General features: G+C 41.0%; 1 pseudogene; it reads right to left on the minus strand.

The window, feature by feature from the left end:
* Window positions 1–25: 25 nt before the first annotated feature.
* On the minus strand, window positions 26–23,369 carry LOC130863158 (prosaposin receptor GPR37-like; annotated as a pseudogene).
* Window positions 23,370–23,837: the final 468 nt, after the last annotated feature.

Genomic DNA, 23,837 nt, shown 5'->3' on the forward strand with positions numbered 1-23,837 from the left:
AACACCTCACTACCACCAACAACAACTACACCACTTCCACCTTCAAAACATCCACCACCAACTCTACCACCTTCACCACACCCTCTACCACCACCTCCAACACCACAACCAACACCAGCACAAAAGCAATAACAATAACAAAATAACTATTGCTGACACTGTCAGTTTATTCCAGTAAATACCACAATCTGTCAGTCACTACACAGTAGGGATCAGAGTCATTGTCACAGATGTTTATTTTCTGCTATAAATTTTGATAAAATTTTCTTTTTACATTTTATTGATTCAAGAAAATATTAGCATTGGGATTTTGGTGGGGATTTTATTGACTCTGTAGATTATTTTTGGTAGGATTGTCATTTTTTACTATATTGATCCTACCTATCCAAGAGCATGAAAGAGCTTTCCATTTTCTGATAGCCTCTTCATCTTCTTTCTTCAAAGTCTTAAAGTTCTTGTCAAACAGGTCTTTCACTTCTTTGCTTAGTGTTACCCCAGGATATTTTATGTTATTTGTGTTTACTATGAATGGAGATGTGTCTCTGATTTGTTTCTCAGCTTCTTTATCATTTGTATATAGGAGGGCTACTGATTTTTTTATTAGATTTTGTATCAAGCTACATTACTAAAGGTATTTATCAGCTATAGGAAGTCCCTGATAGGGTTTTTGGCATCATTTATAAATACTATCATATCATCTGCAAATAGCAAAAGATTAAGACAGCCTACTGAATGGGAAAAGATCTTCACCAACCCCACATTGGAAAGAGGACTGATACACAAAATATATAAAGAACTCAAGAAATTAAATGTCAAAGTTCTAAATAATCCAATTAAAAATGTGGAACAGACCTAAACAGAAAACTCCGAACAGAAGAATCTCAAATAGCCGAAAGACACTTAAGGAAATGTTCAGCATCCTAAGCCATCAGGAAAATGCAAATCAAAAGCACTTCAAGATACCATCTTACACCATTCAGAATGACTAAGATCAAAAAACACCAATTATAGCTTATGCTGGAGAGGATGCAGAACAAGGGGAACACTCCTCCATTGGTATTGGGAATGCAAACTCGTACAACCACTTTAGAAATAATATGGCATTTTCTCAGAAAACTAGGAATCAATCTACCTCAAGACCCAGCAATACCACTCTTGAGCATATATATATATATATATATATATATATATATATATTCTCAAAGGATGATTAATCATACTATAAGGACATTGGTTCAAATATGTGCATGGTGGCATTATTTGTAATAGCCAGAATCTAGAAATAATTCAGATTGCCCCTCGAATGAATAATGGATAAAGAAAATGTGGTATATTTACTCAATGGAATACTACTTAGCAGTAAAAAACAATGAGATCTTGAAATTTGCATGCAAATGATTGAAACTAGAAAAAAACATCCAGAGTGAAGTAACCCAGACCCAGAAAGATGAGCATGGTATGTACTCACTCATAAGTGAACACTAGATCTAAAGCAAAGGATAATGAGCCTATAGTCCACTACCCCAGAGAACATAAATAACAAGGTGAACCTTAAGAAAAACATATGTAGGCTCCCTGCAGGGGCTCTACCCCCCCATACTGCCTCTCTCTTCTTGTCCCACCCAGCTTGCATCCGGAACCCTTCTTCCTTCTGTCCCCTTTCATCTTTGGGCACATAACACCATCCAGCTCAGTCTGTCTGGCGCTGGGGGCAAATCCTCAGGGCAAGTAGGCAGGCGAGACCTCCTTTGTTTCACTGGCCTGCCTGCACCAACCAAGGTAGGCGCTTTGTTTACGAACTACCCAATCTGCACGGAGATCTGATCTCGGCACCAGGAGAGACAGCAGAGGGTGAGTTTGTGACCAGTGGCGGTGGAAGCAGCCCTGGACAGGGAACTCTGAAGTTCCTCATCCCCCTCCCTATACTCCCTGGGCTCCCTGCAGGGGCTCTATACCCCGCATACTGCCTCTCTCTTCTTGTCCCACCCAGCTTGCATCCGGAACCCTTCCTCCTTCTGCCCCCTTTCCTCTTTGGGCACATAACACCATCCAGCTCAGTCTGTCTGGCGCTGGGGGCAAATCCTCAGGGCAAGTAGGCAGAGGAGACTTCCTTTGTTTCACTGGCCTGCCTGCAACAATCAAGGAGAGACATCACTAGAGCACCAGGAGAGCTTTCACTGCAGAGAGCCATCACTGGGAAGGTACATCAGTAGGCAAGGAGACCTGATCCGGTAAAAGAAGATCCATAGGGGAGCATTCGGAGAAAGAGATGGGCAGGCGCCAATGCAAGAATTCACCTAACAATCTGAAAAACTATATGAAACCACCAGAACCCAGCGACCTCACAACAGGAGGACATGAACACCTTAATCACGAAGAAGTAGATAAAATTGACTTTATGAAAGTGATTGACGCCCTTAAACAACATGTAAAAAATACCCTTATAGAAATGGATGAGAAGTATAACAGAAAGTTTGAAGAATTGAGTAAATCAGTGAATGATACCCTAGGAAACCAAGGAAAAACAATCAAACAGATAATGGAAACAGTTCAAGACTTAAAAACTGAAATGGAGGCAAAGAAGAAAACACAAACAGAAGGCCAGCTGGACAGGGAAAATCTAGGTAAACGAATAGAGACTACAGAAACAAGCATAACCAACAGAATACAAGAGATAGAAGAAAGAATCTCAGATCCTGAAGATACCATAGAGAAAATAAACACGCTGATCAAAGAAAACAGCAAGGCCAACAAATTCTCATCACAAAACAATCAGGAAATATGGGACACAATAAAAAGACCAAACCTAAGAATAATAGGAATAGTAGAAGGAGAAGAAGCGCAGCTCAACGGTCCAGAAAATATATTTAATAAAATTATAGAAGAAAACTTTCCCAACCTAAAGAAAGATATACCTATGAAGGTTCAAGAAGCATACAGAACACCGAATAGGCTGGATCAAAAAAAAACATCCTCTCGCCATATAATAATCAAAACACAAAGCATACAGAATAAAGAAAGAATACTAAGAGCAGCAAAGGAAAAAGGCCAAGTTACTTATAAAGGTAAACCTATCAGACTTACACCTGACTTCTCTATGGAAACCATGAAAGCCAGAAGGTCCTGGATAGATGTACTGCAGAAACTAAGAGACCATGGATGCAAGCCCAGACTACTATACCCAGCCAAGCTTTCGTTCACTATAAATGGAGAAAACAAAATTTTCCAGGATAAAAAAAAATTTAAACAATACGTAGCCACAAATCCAGCCTTACAGAAAGTAATAGAAGGAAAATCACTAACCAAGGAGTCCAACAATGACCACAATATCTCAGACAACTAGAGACCCTTCACCAGCGCAACACAAAGAAGGGGAACACACAAAATTTACAACTTAAAAAATGACCGGAGTTAACAATCACTGGTCATTAATATCACTTAATGTCAATGGACTCAACTCTCCTATAAAAAGGCACAGACTAAGAGATTGGATACGAAAACAGGATCCAACATTCTGCTGTTTACAAGAAACACACCTCAACCACAAAGACAGGCACCTACTCAGAGTAAAGGGTTGGGATAAGGCTTATCAAGTAAATGGACCTAAGAAACAAGCAGGGGTGGCCATACTAATTTCTAACAATGTTGACTTCAAACTTAAATCAATCAGGAGAGATGGAGAGGGACATTTTCTACTCATAACAGGAACAATTCATCAGGATGAAGTCTCAATCCTGAATATCTATGCCCCTAATATAAAAGCACACACGTACGTAAAAGAAACATTGTTAAAACTCAAGGCAGCCATCAAACCGCACACATTAATAGTAGGAGACTTTAATACTCCTCTCTCACCAATGGACAGGTCAATTAGACAGAAACCTAACAGAGAAATAAGAGAATTAATGGAGGTAATGAATCAAATGGACTTAACAGACATCTATAGAATATTCCACCCAAATAGGAAAGAATATACCTTCTTCTCTGCAGCTCATGGAACCTTCTCAAAAATCGACCACATACTCGGTAACAAAGCAAACATCCACAGTTACAAAAAAATATTAATAACCACCTGTAACTTATCAGATCACCGTGGAATAAAGCTAGAATTCAGCAACAATGCTACCCCCAGAAATCCTACAAACTCATGGAAACTGAATAGTCAACTACTGAACCATACCTGGATTAAGGAAGAAATAAAGAAAGAAATTAAAGTCTTCCTTGAAGACAATGAAAATAAAGAAACAACATACTCAAACGTATGGGACACTATGAAAGCAGTTCTGAGAGGAAAGTTCATAGCACTAACTGCCCACTTAAAGAAAACAGAGAAAGCACACATTGGAGACTTAACAGCCCACCTGAAAGCTCTAGAAAAAAAAGAAGCAGATTCACCTAGAAGGGGTAGAAGACTGGAAATAATCAAACTGAGGGCTGAAATCAACAAAATAGAAACACAGAAAACAATTGAAAGAATCAATGAATCAAAAAGCTGGTTCCTGGAGAAAATCAACAAGATTGATAAACCCCTATCCAAACTAATCAAACGGCAAAGAGAAAATTTGCAAATTAATAAGATCAGAAATGAAAAGGGGGACATAACCACAGACACAGAGGAAATTCAGAGAATCATTGGCTCTTACTACAAAAGCCTGTATGCCACAAAACTGGAAAATGTAAAAGAAATGGACGCTTTTTTAGATAAGCACCATATACCAAAGTTAAACCAGGACCAGGTGAACAACCTAAATAGACATGTTAGTCATGAAGAATTAGAAGCTGTTATCAAAAACCTCCCTTCCAAAAAAAGTCCAGGACCAGATGGTTTCAATGCGGAATTCTACCAGAACTTCCAAGAAGACCTAATACCTATTCTCCTTAATGTATTTTACAATATAGAAACAGAAGAGTCATTGCCAAATTCCTTTTATGAAGCTACAGTAACTCTGATACCAAAACCACACAAAGACCCAACCAAGAAAGAGAATTACAGGCCAATCTCACTCATGAACATCGACGCAAAAATCCTCAACAAAATTCTGGCAAACCGAATCCAAGAACACATTAGAAAAATTATCCATTATGATCAAGTAGGCTTCATACCAGAGATGCAGGGCTGGTTTAACATTCGCAAATCTATCAATGTAATCCATCATATAAATAAACTGAAAGAAAAAAACCATATGATCGTTTCATTAGATGCTGAAAAAGCATTTGACAAAATTCAACATCCCTTTATGATAAAAGTCTTGGAGAGATTAGGGATACAAGGGTCATACCTAAATATAATTAAAGCTATATACAGCAAGCCGACAGCTAATATCAAATTAAATGGAGAGAAACTTAAAGCCATCCCACTAAAATCAGGAACACGCCAAGGCTGTCCACTCTCTCCATACCTCTTCAATATAGTTCTCGAAGTTTTAGCAATAGCAATAAGACAACATAAGGGGATAAAGGGGATTCAAATTGGAAAGGAAGAAGTTAAACTTGCATTATTTGCAGATGAAATGATAGTGTACATGAGCGACCCCAAAAACTCCTCTAAAGAACTCCTACAGCTGATAAACACCTTTAGTAATGTGGCAGGATACAAGATCAACTCCAAAAAATCAGTCGCCCTCTTATACACAAAGGATATGGAAGCAGAGAGGGAAATAAGAGAATCATCACCTTTCACGATAGCCACAAACAGCATAAAATATCTTGGGGTAACTCTAACCAAGGAAGTGAAAGATCTATTTGACAAAAACTTTAAGGCATTGAAGAAAGAAATTGAAGAGGATACCAGAAAATGGAAGGATCTCCCTTGCTCTTGGATTGGGAGAATCAACATAGTAAAAATGGCAATTCTACCAAGGGCAATTTATAGATTCAATGCAATCCCCATTAAAATCCCATCAAAATTCTTCACAGATCTTGAAAGGACAATAATCAACTTTATATGGAGAAACAAAAAACCCAGGATAGCCAAAACAATCTTATACAATAAAGGAACTTCTGGAGGCATTACCATCCCTGACTTCAAACTCTATTACAGAGCTACAGTAATGAAAACAGCGTGGTACTGGCATAAAAACAGAGAAGTCGACCAATGGAATCGTATAGAAGACCCGGATTTTAACCCACAAACCTATGAACAACTGATTTTCGATAAAGGAGCTAAAAGTATACAATGGAAGAAAGAAAGCATCTTCAACAAATGGTGCCGGCACATTTGGATGTCAACCTGTAGAAGAATGAAAATAGACCCATATCTCTCACCATGCACAAAACTCAAGTCCAAATGGATCAAAGACCTCAATATCAATCTGAACACACTGAACCTGATAGAAGAGAAAATGGGAAGTACCCTACAACATATGGACACAGGAGATCGCTTCCTATGTATAACCCCAGCAGCACAGACATTAAGGGCAACATTGAATAAATGGGACCTCCTGAAACTGAGAAGCTTCTGTAAAACAAAGGACACTGTCATTAAGACAAAAAGGCAGCCTACTGACTGGGAGAAGATCTTCACCAACCCCTCAACAGACAAAGGTCTGATCTCCAAAATATAAAAAGAACTCAAGAAACTAGACTTTAAAATGCTAATTAACCCAATTAAAAAATGGGGCACTGAACTGAACAGAGAATTCTCATCAGAAGAAGTTAAAATGGCCAAAAGATACTTAAGGTCATGCTCAACCTCCTTAGCAATCAGAGAAATGCAAATCAAAACAACTTTGAGATATCATCTTAAACCTGTCAGAATGGCTAAAATCAAAAACACCAAGGATAGCCTTTGCTGGAGAGGTTGTGGAGAAAGGGGTACCCTCATCCATTGCTGGTGGGACTGCAAACTTGTGCAACCACTTTGGAAATCAGTGTGGCGGTTTCTCAGAAAAATTGGGATCAACCTACCCCTGGACCCAGCAATACCACTCTTGGGAATATACCCAAGAGATGCCCTATCATATGACAAAAGCATTTGTCCAACTATGTTCATAGCAGCATTATTTGTAATAGCCAGAACCTGGAAGCAACCTAGATGCCCTTCAATGGAAGAATGGATGAAGAAAGTGTGGAATATATACACATTAGAGTACTACTCTGCGGTAAAAAACAATGACTTCTCAAATTTTGCATGCAAATGGATGGAAATAGAATATACGATCCTGAGTGAGGTAACTCAGACCCAAAAAGAAGAACATGCGATGTACTCACTCATAATTGGTTTCTAGCCATGGATAGGGGCCACTGAGTCTATAATTTGTGATCCTAAAGAAGCTAAACAAGAGGGTAAACCCAAGGAAAAACATATAGATATCCTCCCAGCTATGGGAAATAGACATGACTGATGGGCAAAAAATGGGAATCTTGGGGGGTGGGGTGGGATGGGGATGAGGGGAGATGGGGAGAGAAAAGTGTGAAGGAGAGGATGAGGGGAACTGGGGGAATCGGGGTGATTGGGGATAAAGGAAGGTTCGATAGGGGAGCAGGGAAACTCATACCTTAGGTAAGGGAGCCACCTAAGGGTTGGCAAGAGACTTGAACTTGGAATGGCTACCAGAAGCCCGGGGCAATGTCCCCAGTTAGTTCATTGGGGCACCTGAGGATAGGGAACCTGAAATGAACCTATCCTATAATCATACTGATGAATATCTTGCATATCGCCATAGAACCTTCATCTAGCGATGGATGGAGATAGAGCCAGAGACCCACACTGGAGCACCGGACTGAGCTCCCAAGGTTATAATGAGGAGCAGAAGGAGAGAGAACATGAACAAGGAAGTCAGGACCATGAGGGGTGCACCCAACCACTGAGACAGTGGGGCCGATCTATTGGGAGCTCACCAAGGCCAGCTGGACTGCTACTGAAAAAACATGGGATAAAACCGGACTCTCTGAATGTGGCGGACAATGAGAGCTGACGAGAGGCCAAGGAGAATGGCACAGGAACTTTCATCTGGCGATAGATCGAGAGAGAGACAGAGACCCAAATTGGAGCAACGGTCTGAGCTCTTAAGGTCCAAATGAGGAGCAGAAGGAGGGAGAACATGAGCAAGGAAATCAGGACCACGAGGCGTGCACCCACCCACTGTGACAGTGGAACTGATCTATTGGGAGCTCTCCAAGGCCAGCTGGACTGGGACTGAATAAGCATGAGTTGAAACTGGACTCTCTGAACATGGCGGACAATGAAGGCTGATGAGAAGCCAAGGACAATGGCACTAGGTTTCGATCCTAATACATGAACTGGCTTTGTGGGAGCTTAGCCTGTTTGGATGCTCACCTTCCTGGGCCTGGATGGAAGTGGGAGGACCTTGGTCTTCCTGTAGGGCAGGGAATTTGGACTGCTCTTCAGTATCGAGAGGGAGGGGGAATGGACTGGGGGGAGGAGAAGAGGAGTGGGGATGGGGTTGGGGAGTGGGGGGAGGGGGCAATGTATGGGAGGAGGGGGAGGGAAATGGGAAACCTGGAGCAGTTGGAAATTTTAATTAAAAAAGAATTAAAAAAAAAGAAAAACATATGTAGATACCCCTGGGAAGGGAAATAGACAAGATCTCCTGAGAAAATTGGGATCATGGGGTTGAATGGAAATGAGAGGGTAGAATGGGAGAAGGATGGGAGAAGGAAGGAGCAGGAGAACTTGAGGGAAAGGGATGATCTAGATGGAGGAAGAACAGAGACAGAGAGCAAGGAAAGAGATATCTTGATTGAGGGAGCCATTATGGGGCTAGCAAGAAACCTGACACCAGAGAAATTCCTAGTAATCCACAAGGATGACCCTAGCTAAGACCCTAAGCAACAGTGGCAAGGGGGCCTCAACAAGTCCTGCCCTGTAGTCAGATTGATGACTATCTTAAAAGTCATCATACAAACTTTATTCAGCAACTGATGGAAGCAGAGTCAGAGATCCATAGTGGAATACTGGTCTGAGCTCCCAAAGTCTAGTTGAAGAGTGGGAGGAGAGAGAATATGAGCTGATGTGGGATTTCCCTCAATATGCTGTGAATATGTTCTATTACCATTGGCTAATAAAGAAACTTCTTTGGCCTATGGAAGGGAAGAATAAATCCAGGCAGGAAGTCCAAGAAGAGATAGAGCAAGAAAGAAGTTGGAGTCACACAGATGTCATTTAGCTGCCAAAGGAGAAAGATGCCAGAAACTTACTGGTAGGCCACAGCCTCGTTGGGATACAAAGATTAATAGAAATGGGTTAATTTAAGATGTAAGAGGTAGCTAGGAAAAATCTTAAGTCATCGGCCAAATAGTGTTGTAATTAATATAATTTTTGTGTGATTATTTGGATCTGCGAGGCTGGGATAACAATACACAGTCTCCAATTACAGAGACCAATCTTTCATGATCATTGATGCAAAAATACTCATTAAAATACAGGCAGCCAGAATCAAAGAACCCATCAAAATATTATGCTCCATGATAAAGTTGGCTTCATCCCATAGATACTGAGATGGTTCAACATATGAAAATCTGCCAATGCAATAAACCATACAAAAAACTTAAGAAAAAACATATTATCATCTCATTAGATGTTGAAAATGCCTTTGACAAAATATGAGATCCCTTCATGATAAAGGTATAGGAGAGATCAGGGATACAAGGCATGTATCTAAACATAATAAAAGCAATATCCACCAAGCAGATCTAACATCACACTAAATAGAGAGAAACTCAAAGTTATTCCCCTAACATCAGGAAAAAGACAAGGCTATCCACTATAATACTATTTAATATAGTACTGAAAGGTCTAGCTGGAGCAATAAGACAACAAATGATCTAAGAGATATGAACTGGAAAATAAGAAGTCAAACCTTTGCTATTTGCAGATGATATGATAGTATACATAGGTGGCCTCAAAAATTCAACCAGGTAACTCCTACAGCTGATAAACACCTTCAGTAATGTGGCAGGATACAAGATCAACTCAAAAAATCAGTAGCCTTCCAATATACAAATGATAAATGGGCTGAGAAAGAAATCAGAAAAGCATCACCATTTATAATAGCTGAAGATAACATAAAATATCTTGGTGTAACACTAACAAAAGAAGTAAAAGATCTGTATGACAAGAACTTCAAGTGTTTGAAGAAATAAATTGAAGAATATATCAGAAAATAGAAAGATCTTCCATGCTCTTAGATAGAAAGGATCAACATAACAAAAATGAAAGTCCTGCCAAAAGCAATCACTGATTCAATGCAATCCCTATCAAAATCCCATCATAACTATTATCAGACCTTGAAAGAGCAACACTCAACTTCATATGGGAAAAAATTAAACAGGATAACCAAAAAAAAAAACTATACAATAAAGGAACATCATGACATCAAGCCCTATTAAAGAGCTACAGTAGCGAAAACAGCTTGGTATTGGCATAAAAACAGACAGGTCTATCAATGGAATCAGTTAAAAACCTGATAATAATCCACACAGCTATTAACACCTAATTTTTGAAAAAGAAGCCAAAATTATACGATGGAAAAAGAAAGCATTTTCAATAAATGGTGATGCCATAACTGGATATAAGCATGTAGAAGAATTCAAATTTATCCATATTTAAAGCCATGCACAAAATTCAAATGCAAATGGATCAAAGACTTCAACATGAATCCAATCATACCAAATCTCTTAGTAGAAAAAGTGGGAAGTAGTCTTGAATACATGGGCACAGGAGACCACTATCTAAATATAATACTAGTAGCACAGACACTGAGAGTAACAATAAATAAATGGGACCTGCAGAAACTGATAAGCTTCTGTAAAGCAAATGACACATTCTCACAGATTGAGTCCATTTTCCCAGAGAATATTATTAGTAACTTTCAAATTGCTCATAAAACTGCATGTTTCCACTTAAAAGTCCATCAGACTACCTAATAGCTAATCCACCATTACAGCAAGTTTAGCATTTGTTGTGATAAATGTGCTAATACTTGAAAGAGGGGGGTTAGGAAATTCTGTGTAGAATTGCACACTTACTGGCCATGCCATCTTCAGCAACCAATTATCCTTCCTTTCTTTACTTGTCAGTTCTGAGTACAAGCTAAGGCAAGGAAAGAATCACTTGTTTTACACAGCTTCAAACCATGTATTTCCAGAGCCATTGGAAGCTTCATCTCTTTTCATGAGAAAAATATTCTAGATTTATCACAAATTATTTATGAGCAGAATTCCTGGTGAGATATGTTCCCTTGAGTCATCTTTTATCTCTCTATAGGAATCTGGTACCCCAGCAATATAAAAAGCTAAATTCGTGATGACCTGAGACCAACTGGAAGCCTCTAGCCCTTGCATGAAGGTGTGGTCCTTCAATCAACAGGGGAAGTTACATCATTTGGAACCCATATTTAACATCTAAACAAATAGTTGTTTGGCAATGGCCTGGGATCATCTGATACATTGACTCTGACTGTCTTCCCTCCATCTAATAATGAGCAAAGAGCTATTCCACATGCCATATTCAGTGTCTGAATCACCTGGCTTTAAACACATGCTCCATCTTTGAGTAGCTAGGATGGTAGGCAACTCTTACATTATTCTCCTTCTACAACCCATACCCAAGCTTCCACAGCACAAAGACACTATGTATGTCTATTTCTCTGAGTATTATTTTCCCTGGTGTCTATGTGACAGGCCAACTTAAAATGATGTGTCTACAAAGATAACTCCCAAAGCCATCCAAGTTCTCTTCCCCACCTTCTCCCCTACATTCATTTTCCTTTCTATTGCCCTTCATCTTTATTAGTTTTAAGCCCAGCCATGCTTATTATTTTTAAAAATGTGTTGCCTACAAATAATGGAAATTATTGCAGAAACAGGATGATAATTTATGAATAGCAAGAGTTTTGAGGTTCACATACTGAATTGTGCTTACTGGCCTTATGATGCTTCCTTATCTAATAGATGCAGGGATAATTTTCAAAGAATGCAAAGAAGTAGGGAAAAAATCAAACCATTCTTTGAATACAACTCTGCTTTATAAGTGGTTTTTTTAACCAGCAAACAGAAACCTAGACTGATGAGTTTGTGGGTCTGGGTACCTCTGCCTAGGTACATTTGCTAAATCTCTTCCTTCATCATTAAAATGTGGCTGGGTCCTACAGTGGCTTATCTGAAGTAATTTGGAAAGGGTAATGCGAGTACAGTGGATTCTGTGGCTCTTCATCTGGTTGCTCCAACTCTTCCTTCAGGGACCAAGTATTGTTTCCTTCAGATAATGGAGTGTGGGTGTCTGACAGCCGTGGATTGCAATCTCTCGAGAAATTGCTCCTCACCAAAGAGGTTCATTAGACTCAAAGTTATGCTCATTTCTGAAAGTTGTTTCTACCCATTGACAAGTTCATTATAGACTCCAAAGGCCCTGTTACTCAATTCTGTCTTTCTCTTCATGGCTGCCCTAACACTAGAAGTGCCCTCTGGTGTCAGCGGAGGTCTTTGTGACATCTTCATACACAGTTCAAATTCCAAACAAGTGTTGAAACTGATTGTGGCCCAACAAGCTTCATCCCCTTCCCCACCCATTACCATATACACAAAGGCTCCATCTCAGGGTCGGTGTATGCAGCAATCTCACTTGGGACTGTGAGCAAATCCTTTTCCCTTCTTTGAAAACAGCAGAAATGCAGTGGTTGAGTTTTGGGCTATAGCTTGTATTCTTAGAAATGGATTTTTGGAGTCTATTCTTTTTGGAGGGATACTTTGCTCAGCCTAAATATAGTGTGGGGAGGGCCTTGGTTCTGCCTCAAAATGATGTGTCAGACTTTGTTGACTCCCCATGGAATGCCTTACCCTCTTTGAGGGATGGATGGAGGTGGGAGGAGAGAAGGTAGGGAGAGTAGGGAGAGAGGGGAGAGAGTGGGAACTGGGTTAGGTGTGTAAATGAGAAAAGAACAGTTTTAAAAATTAATCAATCAATTAATTAAAGAAATTAGAAATAGGAAACTTATACCATGGTTCAATAATTATTTTATAAAACATGCTAAAGTATTGTAAAACTCTTTCAGTGAAATGAAATGTAGTGTAAAGGTCAATTTTTATGTATATTGTAATAGTAAAAAGTATGTAATACAAAAATGTGTAATATAAACCATGTTTTTAAGTAAATATTTTCAAGGAAGCCTTCACTTCTCTAGAAAAAAATAAAATCTCAACAACGGAAAAGAGGTAAGTCTATAAAAATTAGTAAAAAACTAAGCAAAACTGCAAAGAGTACAGGAAGAGTTTTACTAACAAGAGGCTTTCACAAGTCTTAGTGAGAAATGTAAGTTGAAAAGCCAGAATAAAGTGTCACTGTGTGTTTGTAACCGCCCCGGTTGGATATGGTGAAGCTCACCTGCAATCCCCATACTCCAGATGTGGAAGCAGGAGGATCAGGAGTTCAAGAACATCCTCGACTACACAGTATGTATAAGGCCAGCTTCCATGACACAACACCCAGTTTCAAAAAACTGAAAGCAAAATAAAAACTTCAGAAATAGTGAGAAACAAATTTTAATGCAAAATAAACACCATTACTTAGAAAAGATAGCTATCCTTAAACTAACCTAAGTTTTTATATTCTTTCTTCTGTTTGATACAACTTTTTTCACTTGTGGTTTTCCTTCAGTAACTTTCATTGTTTTTTTCTTTTCCTTGTCCTTTTTTTTCCTGCCTTCTTTATTTTTTTTATGCCCAGTGTATAAAACCAACCCCTGCCCCAACCCTTTAGTCCCCACTGAAACAAGTTAACAAAGTTCTTGCTTGCAGGCTGCCTCTTCCGTTGAACTTTTCATTTTATTTTGTAAAGCTCCTTCTTGCCTAAATCTTTTAGCATTATTAAAAACAAAAACCAGAGAATGCTTAAACTAAAATTGCCTTTGAAAAGACAATAGTAAATTGGAACATATTCTTTTATGTTCCTCACTTATGCCCTCTCAAATTAAAGAGTGAACTGTCTCTCCAGTAAATAACAGTATTTCGGAGTCACTCCATGCTTGGCAATAAGGGAGGCCCTGGATCCTGGTAAGTAGCAACAGCTGATGTAGCCCCGACAGAATAACAGAGGGTCTTATTGACTGTCTCTGGCTTTGAACCTTCTAAGTAGACACTGTTTTCTGTTGACTTACCCTGGAGTTTTAAGCCGGAGACAGTGCCGAACATAGTGTCAACTGGTCCTGGTGCCAGAAAGATCAGAGGCCCTGCAATATTTACAGTTCCCCTTCTTGGGTTTCCAGAAATGAAATGGCCAGACTGAATGGAGAAAATCAAGGCCCAGCTGGCTAAAACCACAACTGGCAGCCAAATACTTGGGCAGGTTCCAAGAGCTGGTGTTTAAAGAGGCCAATTTACAGAGAAAATTCCAACTACCAGAGCGACGGCTGCCACAGTAGCTTCAGCATGAAGCTGTAAAACCTTCCTTGGTTCAAACAATTTTCATTTCCAAAGTTTGTAAGCTTACTGATTTCTTCAGAAACATTCTTATCTTAAGAGTAAATCCCTTAAAAATAGCCTGTTCTTCACAGACATAATAGTAGTAAATTTGTTTTATATACTTGGTAAATGTTGGATTACTAAGGATGAGGGCTATCGTCTTATTTTTGTTTAAGTCCATTTAGAAGAATGACCTGTTTTTAAAAGTTTCTCAATTTTTAAAGGATCCACAGAGAAACAAGAAAGACTTAAGAATTTAAGTGAAGTAGTAGGATAAAGAGTTTTGCCAACTAAAACTAATTTGGGAGGTTCCTAATACATCTTGAAGCCAACTGTAAAAAAAAATTGATTTCCTCTTTTTTTTTCTCTTTTTTTTCCTTTTTTTAAATTCTTTTTTACTTAAAATTTCCAACTGCTCCCCGTTTCCCATTTCCCTCCCCCTCCTCCCACATATTGCCCCCTCCCCCCGCTCCCCTCCCCCTATCCCCACTCCACTTCTCCTCCCCCTAGTCCACTCCCCCTCCCTCTCGATACTGAAGAGCAGTCCAAATTCCCTGCTCTACATGAAGACCAAGGTCCTCCCACTTCTATCTCGGTCCAGGAAGGTGAGCATCCAAACAGGCTACGCTCCCACAAAGCCAGTTCATGTATTAGGATCGAAACCTAGTGCCATTGTCCTTGGCTTCTCATCAGCCTTCATTGTCCGCCTTGTTCAGAGAGTCCAGTTTCAACCCATGCTTATTCAGTCCCAGTCCAGCTGGCCTTGGAGAGCTCCCAATAGATCAGTTCCACTGTCACAGTGGGTGGGTGCACCCCTCGTGGTCCTGATTTCCTTGCTCATGTTCTCCCTCCTTCTGCTCCTCATTTGGACCTTAAGAGCTCAGATGGTTGATCCAAATTGGGTCTCTGTCTCTCTCTCGATCCATCGCCAGATGAAAGTTCCTGTGCCATTCTCCTTGGCCTCTCGTCAGCTCTCATTGTCCACCACATTCAGAGAGTCCGGTTTTATCCCATGTTTTTTTCAATAGTAGTCCAGCTGGCCTTGGTGAGCTCCCAATAGATCAGCCCCCCTGTCTCAGTGGTTGGGTGCACCCCTCATGGTCCTGACTTCCTTGTTCATGTTCTCTCTCCTTCTGCTCCTCATTATAACCTTGGGAGCTCAGTCCGGTGCTCCAGTGTGGGTCTCTGGCTCTATCTCCATCCATCGCTAGATGAAGGTTCAATGGCGATATGCAAGATATTCATCAGTATGATTATAGGATAGGTTCATTTCAGGTTCCCTATCCTCAGGTGCCCCAATGAACTAACTGGGGACATTGCCCTGGGCTTCTGGTAGCCATTCCAGGTTCAAGTCTCTTGCCAACCCTTAGGTGGCTCCCTTAACTAAGGTATGAGTTTCCCTGCTCCCCCATCCAACCTTCCTTTACCCCCAATCACCCTGATTCCCCCAGTTCCCCTCATCCTCTCCTTCACACTTTTCTCTCCCCATCTCCCCTCATCCCCATCCCACCCCACCCCCCAAGATTCCCATTTTTTTGCCCATCAATCTTGTCTATTTCCCATAGCTTGGAGGATATCTATATGTTTTTCCTTGGGTTTACCCTCTTGTTTAGCTTCTTTAGGATCACAAATTATAGACTCAGTGGCCCCTATCCATGGCTAGAAACCAATTATGAGTGAGTACATCCCATGAGCTTCTTTTTGGGTCTGGGTTACCTCACTCAGGATCGTATTTTCTATTTCCATCCATTTGCATGCAAAATTCGAGAAGTCATTGTTTTTTACCGCAGAGTAGTACTCTAATGTATATATATTCCACACTTTCTTCATCCATTCTTCTATTGAAGGGCATCTAGGTTGCTTCCAGGTTCTGGCTATTACAAATAATGCTGCTATGAACATAGTTGGACAAATGTTTTTGTCATATGCTAGGGCATCTCTTGGGTATATTCCCAAGAGTGGTATTGCTGGGTCCAGGGGTAGGTTGATCCCAATTTTTCTGAGAAACAGCCACACTGATTTCCAAAGTGGTTGCACAAGTTTGCAGTCCCACCAGCAATGGATGAGGGTACCCCTTTCTCCACAACCTCTCCAGCAAAGGCTATCCTTGGTGTTTTTGATTTTAGCCATTCTGACAGGTGTAAGATGATATCTCAAAGTTGTTTTGATTTGCATTTCTCTGATCGCTAAGGAGGTTGAGCATGACCTTAAGTATCTTTTGGCCATTTTAACTTCTTCTGATGAGAATTCTCTGTTCAGTTCAGTGCCCCATTTTTTAATTGGGTTAATTATCCTTTTAAAGTCTAGTTTCTTGAGTTCTTTATATATTTTGGAGATCAGACCTTTGTCTGTAGCGGGGTTGGTGAAGATCTTCTCCCAGTCAGTAGGCTGCCTTTTTGTCTTAATGACAGTGTCCTTTGCTTTACAGAAGCTTCTCAGTTTCAGGAGGTCCCATTTATTCAATGTTGCCCTTAATGTCTGTGCTGCTGGGGTTATACATAGGAAGCGATCTCCTGTGCCCATATGTTGTAGGGTACTTCCCATTTTCTCTTCTATCAGGTTCAGTGTGTTCAGATTGATATTGAGGTCTTTGATCCATTTGGACTTGAGTTTTGTGCATGGTGAGAGATATGGGTCTATTTTCATTCTTCTACAGGTTGACATCCAAATGTGCCGGCACCATTTGTTGAAGATGCTTTCTTTCTTCCATTGTATACTTTTAGCTCCTTTATCGAAAATTAGTTGTTCATAGGTTTGTGGGTTAAAATCCGGGTCTTCTATACGACTCCATTGGTCGACTGCTCTGTTTTTATGCCAGTACCACGCTGTTTTCATTACTGTAGCTCTGTAATAGAGTTTGAAGTCAGGGATGGTAATGCCTCCAGAAGTTCCTTTATTATATAAGATTGTTTTGGCTATCCTGGGTTTTTTTGTTTCTCCATATAAAGTTGATTATTGTCCTTTCAAGATCTGTGAAGAATTTTGATGGGATTTTAATGGGGATTGCATTGAATCTATAAATTGCCCTTGGTAGAATTGCCATTTTTACTATGTTGATCCTCCCAATCCAAGAGCAAGGGAGATCCTTCCATTTTCTGGTATCCTCTTCAATTTCTTTCTTCAATGCCTTAAAGTTTTTGTCAAATAGATCTTTCACTTCCTTGGTTAGAGTTACCCCAAGATATTTTATGCTGTTTGTGGCTATCGTGAAAGGTGATGATTCTCTTATTTCCCTCTCTGCTTCCATATCCTTTGTGTATAAGAGGGCGACTGATTTTTTGGAGTTGATCTTGTATCCTGCCACATTACTAACGGCGTTTATCAGCTGTAGGAGTTCTTTGGTGGAGTTTTTGGGGTCGCTCATGTACACTATCATATCATCTGCAAATAATGCAAGTTTAACTTCTTCCTTTCCAATTTGAATCCCCTTTATCCCCTTATGTTGTCTTATTGCTATTGCTAAAACTTCGAGAACTATATTGAAGAGGTATGGAGAGAGTGGACAGCCTTGGCGTGTTCCTGATTTTAGTGGGATGGCTTTAAGTTTCTCTCCATTTAATTTGATATTAGCTGTCGGCTTGCTGTATATAGCTTTAATTAAATTTAGGTATGACTCTTGTATCCCTAATCTCTCCAAGACTTTTATCATAAAGGGATGTTGAATTTTGTCAAATGCTTTTTCAGCATCTAATGAAACGATCATATGGTTTTTTCTTTCAGTTTATTTATATGATGGATTACATTGATAGATTTGCGTATGTTAAACTAGCCCTGCATCTCTGGTATGAAGCCTACTTGATCATAATGGATAATTTTTCTAATGTGTTCTTGGATTCGGTTTGCCAGAATTTTGTTGAGGATTTTTGCATCGATGTTCATGAGTGAGATTGGCCTGTAATTTTCTTTCTTGGTTGGGTCTTTGTGTGGTTTTGGTATCAGAGTTACTGTAGCTTCATAAAAGGAATTTGGCAATGACTCTTCTGTTTCTATATTGTGAAATACCTTAAGGAGTATAGGTATTAGGTCTTCTTGGAAGTTCTGGTAGAATTCCGCATTGAAACCATCTGGTCCTGGACTTTTTTTGGAAGGGAGGTTTTTGATAACTGCTTCTAATTCTTCACAACTAACAGGTCTATTTAGGTTGTTCACCTGGTCCTGGTTTAACTTTGGTATATGGTATTTATCTAAAAAAGTGTCCATTTCTTTTACATTTTCCAGTTTTGTGGCATACAGGCTTTTGTAGTAAGATCTAATGATTCTCTGAATTTCCTCTGTGTCTGTCGTTATGTCTCCCTTTTCATTTCTGATCTTATTAATTTGCAAATTTTCTCTCTGCCGTTTGATTAGTTTGGATAGGGGTTTATCAATCTTGTTGATTTTCTCCAGGAACCAGCTTTTTGATTTATTGATTCTTTCAATTGTTTTCTGTGTCTCTATTTTGTTGATTTCAGCCCTCAGTTTGATTATTTCCAGTCTTCTACCCCTTCTAGGTGAGTCTGCTTCTTTTTTTTCTAGAGCTTTCAGGTGGGCTGTTAAGTCTCCAATGTGTGCTTTCTCTGTTTTCTTTAAGTGGGCAGTTAGTGCTATGAACTTTCCTCTCAGGACTGCTTTCATAGTGTCCCATACGTTTGAGTATGTTGTTTCTTTATTTTCATTGTCTTCAAGGAAGACTTTAATTTCTTTCTTTATTTCTTCCTTAATCCAGGTATGGTTCAGTAGTTGACTATTCAGTTTCCATGAGTTTGTAGGCTTTCTGGGGGTAGCATTGTTGCTGAATTCTAGCTTTAATCCATGGTGATCTGATAAGATACAGGTGGTTATTAATATTTTTTTGTAACTGTGAATGTTTGCTTTGTTACCGAGTATGTGGTCGATTTTTGAGAAGGTTCCATGAGCTGCAGAGAAGAAGGTATATTCTTTCCTATTTGGGTGGAATATTCTATAGATGTCTGTTAAGTCCATTTGATTCATTACCTCCATTAATTCTCTTATTTCTCTGTTAGGTTTCTGTCTAATTGACCTGTCCATTGGTGAGAGAGGAGTATTAAAGTCTCCTACTATTAATGTGTGCGGTTTGATGGCTGCCTTGAGTTTTAACAATGTTTCTTTTACGTACATGGGTGCTTTTATATTAGGGGCATAGATATTCAGGATTGAGATTTCATCCTGATGAATTGTTCCTGTTATGAGTAGAAAATGTCCCTCTCCATCTCTTCTGATTGATTTAAGTTTGAAGTCAACTTTGTTAGAAATTAGTATGGCCACACCTGCTTGTTTCCTAGGTCCATTTACTTGATAAGCCTTATCCCAGTCCTTTACTCTGAGTAGGTGCCTGTCTTTGTGGTTGAGGTGTGTTTCTTGTAAACAGCAGAATGTTGGATCTTGTTTTCGTATCCAATCTCTTAGTCTGTGCCTTTTTATAGGTGAGTTGAGTCCATTGACATTAAGTGATATTAATGACCAGTGGTTGTTAACTCCGGTCATTTTTTTTTAGTAGTAGATTTTGTGTGTTTCCCTTCTTTGAGATGTGCTGGTAAAGGGTCTCTTGATGTCTGAGTTACTGTGGTCATTGTTGGACTCCTTGATTAGTGATTTGCCTTCTATTACTTTCTGTAAGGCTGGATTTGTGGCTACGTATTGTTTAAATTTTTTTTATCCTGGAAAATTTTGTTTTCTCCATTTATAGTGAACGAAAGCTTGGCTGGGTATAGTAGTCTGGGCTTGCATCCATGGTCTCTTAGTTTCTGCAGTACATCTATCCAGGACCTTCTGGCTTTCATGGTTTCCATAGAGAAGTCAGGTGTAAGTCTGATAGGTTTACCTTTATAAGTAACTTGGCCTTTTTCCTTTGCTGCTCTTAGTATTCTTTCTTTATTCTGTATGCTTTGTGTTTTGATTATTATATGGCGAGAGGATTTTTTTTTTGATCCAGCCTATTCGGTGTTCTGTATGCTTCTTGAACCTTCATAGGTATATCTTTCTTTAGGTTGGGAAAGTTTTCTTCTATAATTTTATTAAATATATTTTCTGGACCGTTGAGCTGCGCTTCTTCTCCTTCTACTATTCCTATTATTCTTAGGTTTGGTCTTTTTATTGTGTCCCATATTTCCTGAATGTTTTGTGTTGAGAATTTGTTGGCCTTGCTGTTTTCTTTGATCAGCGTGTTTATTTTCTCTATGGTATCTTCAGAATCTGAGATTCTTTCTTCTATCTCTTGTATTCTGTTGGTTATGCTTGTTTCTGTAGTCTCTATTCGTTTACCTAGATTTTCCCTGTCCAGCTGGCCTTCTGTTTGTGTTTTCTTCTTTGCCTCCATTTCAGTTTTTAAGTCTTGAACTGTTTCCATTATCTGTTTGATTGTTTTTCCTTGGTTTCCTAGGGTATCATTCACTGATTTACTCAATTCTTCAAACTTTCTGTTATACTTCTCATCCATTTCTATGAGGGCATTTTTTACATGCTCTTTAAGGGCATCAATCACTTTCATAAAGTCAATTTTATCTACTTCTTCATGATTAAGGTGTTCATGTCCTCCTGTTGTGAGGTCGCTGGGTTCTGGTGGTTTCATATAGTTTTTCAGATTGTTGGGTGAATTCTTGTATTGGCACCTGCCCATCTCTTTCTCCGAATGCTCCCCTATGGATCTTCTTTTACCGGGTCAGGTCTCCTTGCCTACTCATGTACTTTCCCAGTGATGGCACCCTGCAGTGATAGCTCTCCTGGTGCTCCAGTGATGTCTCTCCTGGTACCAATATCAGATCTCCGTGCCCAAAGACGGCTCTCCTGGTACCCAGAGTAGCTCTCCCACTGATGGCTCTCCTGGTGCCAAGATCAGATCTCCATGCAGGTTGGGTCGTTCGTAAACAAAGGCCTTACCTTGCTTGGTGCAGGCAGGCCAGTGAACCAAAGGAAGTCTCGCCTGCCTACTTGCCCTGAGGATTTGCCCCCAGCGCCAGACAGACTGAGCTGGATGGTGTTATGTGCCCAAAGAGGAAAGGGGGCAGAAGGAAGAAGGGTTCTGGATGCAAACTGGGTGGGACAAGAAGAGAGAAGCAGTATGCAGGGTGTAGAGCCCCTGCAGGGAACCCAGGGAGTATAGGGTGGGGGATGAGGAACTTCAAAGTTCCCTGTCCAGGGCTGCTTCCGCCGCCGCCAGTCAGGTCACAAACTCACCCTGCTGCTGTCTCTCCTGGTGCCTAGATCAGATCTCCGTGCAGGTTGGGTAGTTTGTAAACAAAGGCCTTACCTTGCTTGATGCAGGCAGGCTGGAGAGACAAAGGAAGTCTCGCCTGCCTACTTGCCCTGAGGATTTGCCCCCAGCGCCAGACAGACTGAGCTGGATGGTGTTATGTGCCCAAAGAGGAAAGGGGGCAGAAGGAAGAAGGGTTCTGGATGCAAGCTGGGTGGGACAAGAAGAGAGAGGCAGTATGCAGGGTGTAGAGCCCCTGCAGGGAGCCCAGGGAGTCTGATTTCCTCTTATACATAAAATATAACTCCAGCTTTGGTAGTTTAGGAAGTACTCATTTGTCTTCCTGGGGGATGGGAAGATGGAAGAGTCACGATGAAACACTAGAACTTTAGTAAATATGCTAATGACTCCTTCCTCCCACCCCTTTTACTAGGCTTCAATAAGGGCAACCACCCTGAGAGAGGCCATTACTTAACCCTGGGCTCTCTGATGGGTGCCAAGTCAGAAATACAGCCATATCCAGGTGACTGCTGTACACATTATAGGACCATCTTTTTTTCACAGGCCAGGAGCAAAGAGGTTTGAGAGCGATTTAGCAAAGCTTCTTTCTTTCATATGCACACATGCACATGTAAGTGACTGAGGGAAAGAGAGGACATTCAGAGAAAGAAGCAAGGGGTCCCACCAGGTAGTACCCCCAACCACTGTTCTTTGACTATAATTCCGGAAACAGATAAAGGCAGTAACTAGAAGACATTACCTCAATATAGGGCACGATCTTGCAGGAGAAATTTTCCAAAAGCCACTTCTTGGTCAGCTCATGGAAGATGACCAGGGGTAGGCAGAAGAAGATGATGAGAAAGTCCCAGAAGGCCAAGTTTGCTAAGAGAGAATTGGAGATGCTCCTCATGTAGTAATTGTGGCACACAATGCACATCACCGCCAAGTTACCAATGATACCAGTCCCAAAGATTACCACAGATAAGCACATGACTGCATAGGCGCCATAGGACTCCTGGGTCAGGGGGTAGAAAGGGTTCTTCAGTCTCATGCGCCTGCTTGTGCTGTTCCACGTCGCGGACCCCCTTGGTCAGGGATTCAGTCATCTACAGACCCGTTTTGTGGCAGTGCCCTGCGTGGGGGAGTAATGGTCCTCCCTTCGTGCCCCTCTGGAGGCTTTCGGTGGGAACCCTGGAGTTGTCCAGTTCTCTGTGGCCAGTAAAAAAAGATCTCTGGGTTTAGGCTCCATTTTCACACCCTTCTCCTGGCTGCTCCGAGGAATGCCAGCGCCCCTGGGACTCATCTCTTCCCCCTCCGAAGTCTGTAGGAAGAGTTGGAGGTCCGTAGGGTCCCTTCTCCCCAAATTTCCCAATGGCTCTTTACCCTGCGCACCTTTCCACCTCCAGGCAGCAGGTGGCTTGGTTGGACGACCCAAGAGCCCAGCAGCTGCGGCACCTGCAGCCTCTTCATTCACACCTGTCTTGCTGTCTCGGACCGGTGGGAGGTCCCAAGAGGTCGCCCCTCTCACTTCTGCTTCCAGTTTCTCCCTGGGCATACAAACTTGCAGAATGTCTCTCGCAGAATTTCCTCGTTCCCGGGCATCCCTGCTGTGGCGTTGGAGCAGTGGGGGACAATTGCCCCCGAGACAAGTTCCATTCCTGGCCTCAGAGACAAAGCTCAGGGCAGCAGAGACAGAAACCTTCATCAGCAGGAGAAGCAGCAGCCGCGATGTATGGGAGAAAGGCGTGCCTCGGGCCGGCATGGCTCGCCGGGGGCGCACCTAGTAGCCCAGCTCTTACTTAGCACCGACACCTGCTGCCAAACTTGGTGCAGAGAGTTAGACACATGTCACATACTCGCCGCTGGGTAGTGGAGAGGAGCTGAAGACTACTGGGAAAGCAGGGAACAGAACCCGGGGGGTGGGGGTGACACAACACACCCCCTACAGTCTTTCCACGTTTGGCGTCCTGTGCATTTCGCAGTCAAATGTAACCCAAGCTCTGATCACCGGAAGGTTCAGAGGGAAAATAGCAGATCCAACCAGACTGACCTTGAAAAGTTGCAAACACCACCCTATTGTTTCCTAATGTTGCGACTGGACTGGGCACAGCCTGGAGGAAGCCCCGCGTTCCTCCCTGCCTTTGGGTGGTGGCTGCCTTCTTGGTAACAGTTGCTTTGCTATTTACATCCTTTTGGTACAACTTTATCCAGTCGCTAGTCGAGGTCTCTT

Source organism: Chionomys nivalis, chromosome 20 (genome assembly GCF_950005125.1).
Source record: "Chionomys nivalis chromosome 20, mChiNiv1.1, whole genome shotgun sequence".
Classification (NCBI taxonomy): domain Eukaryota; kingdom Metazoa; phylum Chordata; class Mammalia; order Rodentia; family Cricetidae; genus Chionomys; species Chionomys nivalis.